Source organism: Propithecus coquereli, unplaced genomic scaffold (genome assembly GCF_000956105.1).
Source record: "Propithecus coquereli isolate 6110/MARCELLA unplaced genomic scaffold, Pcoq_1.0 Scaffold107, whole genome shotgun sequence".
Classification (NCBI taxonomy): domain Eukaryota; kingdom Metazoa; phylum Chordata; class Mammalia; order Primates; family Indriidae; genus Propithecus; species Propithecus coquereli.
This window is the reverse complement of record NW_012134636.1, coordinates 3,968,336-3,970,091: the sequence shown is the minus strand read 5'-3', so window position 1 is coordinate 3,970,091 and position 1,756 is coordinate 3,968,336.

Here is a 1,756-nt window from a genome sequence, read left to right as displayed (position 1 = left end):
TGATGTCTCCAATAAGAGATTAATATCCAGAATATATAAGGAACTTGTACAACTCAACAGCAAAAAATCAAATAATTCAATTTAAAAATGGGCAAAGAACATGAATAGACATTTTCCTAAAGAAGACATACAAATGGCCAACAGGTACATGAAAAATGCTCAATATCACTAATCATTAGATAAATGCATATCAAAACTACAATGAGATATAACCTCATACCTGTTAGGATGGTTATTACCAAAAAGATAAGTTTTGGCAAAGATGTGGGAAAAAAGGAACCCTGTATACTGTTGGTGGGAATATACATTGGTATGGTCCATCATGGAAAACAGTATGAAGGTTCCTCAAAAAATTAAAAGTAGAACTACTATATGATACAGCAATCCCACTTCTGGGTATATTTCCAAAGGAAATGAAACTACTATGTGGAAGAGATATCTGCATTCTTATGTTCATTGCAGTGTCATTCATAGTAGCCAAGACACAAAACAACCTAAGTATCTATCAATGGATGAATGGATTAAAAAAAGTATGTATGTACAACTAATATTCCATATATATAATATTTCATGTATATTATTCCATATATACTCCATGTATATATACGGAATATTATTCAGCCTTAAAAATAATAAAATGCTGGCATTTTCAACAACATGGATGAACTGTAAGACAGTATGCTCAAATTAATAAGCAAAACACAGAAAGATAAATACTGCATGATCTCAGTTATATGTGGAATCTGAAAAAAAAAAATGAACTCATAATAACAGAGAATACAATGGCAATTACCAGGGGCTTGATGACAAGGAGTAAAAGAAAAGGGAAGATGTTGGTCAAACAGCACAAACTTTCAGTTTTAAGATGAATAATTTTTAGAGACCTAATGTGCAGAATGGTGACTATAGTTAACAACAATATATTGTATACTTGAATTTTGCTAAGAGAGTAGATCTCGGGTGTTCTCACCGTAAACATGCAGAAGTAACTAGGTGAAATCATGAATACGGTAATAGTTTGTACAAAAAAACAATAAAAATAAGAGATCATAAGAGACATGAGGGACAGAGAGAATATAACATGTTTAGATGGAGAGGAGAAAAAGAATGGAACAGAGCAATATGTGAAAATATAATGGCTGAGAATATTCCAAAACCTATATATAATCTGTAAAAATCCACAGATTAAAAACATCCTAGAAAACTCAAGCAAGGTAAATACAAACAAAAACAAAGCTAAATACATCACAGTAAAACTGCTGAAAACCTAAAACAAAGATAAAATCTTAAAAACAATCAGAGAAGAAAAAAGGACACACAACCTTCAAAAGATGAAGTGTGTGTCTGAAAACTGACTTCTCAAAAAGATAGTAGAATCAATGAAATAATGAATTACCATATGTTTAAAGTGCTGAAAGGTAATAAATTACAGCCTAGAATTCTATAACTGACAAAAATATACTTTGAAAATGAAAAAAAAATCTTTAAACAATAAAAATAAGGAATTCATCATCATATCTTTACTACAAGTAATACTAAAATTAGTTTCTCAGGCAGAAGATAAATAATCCCAGATAAAAATTCATAGTTGCACGAAGCATTAAAGAACAGAAAAAAGTAAAATATGCGAGTAAATGCAAATAAAAATTGACTGTACAAAACAATAATAGCAATGTTTTATAAGGCTTAAAATATATGTATAATTAAAATGTGCATCATGAATAACCCAAAAGTTGGAACTAGAACAAATGATATC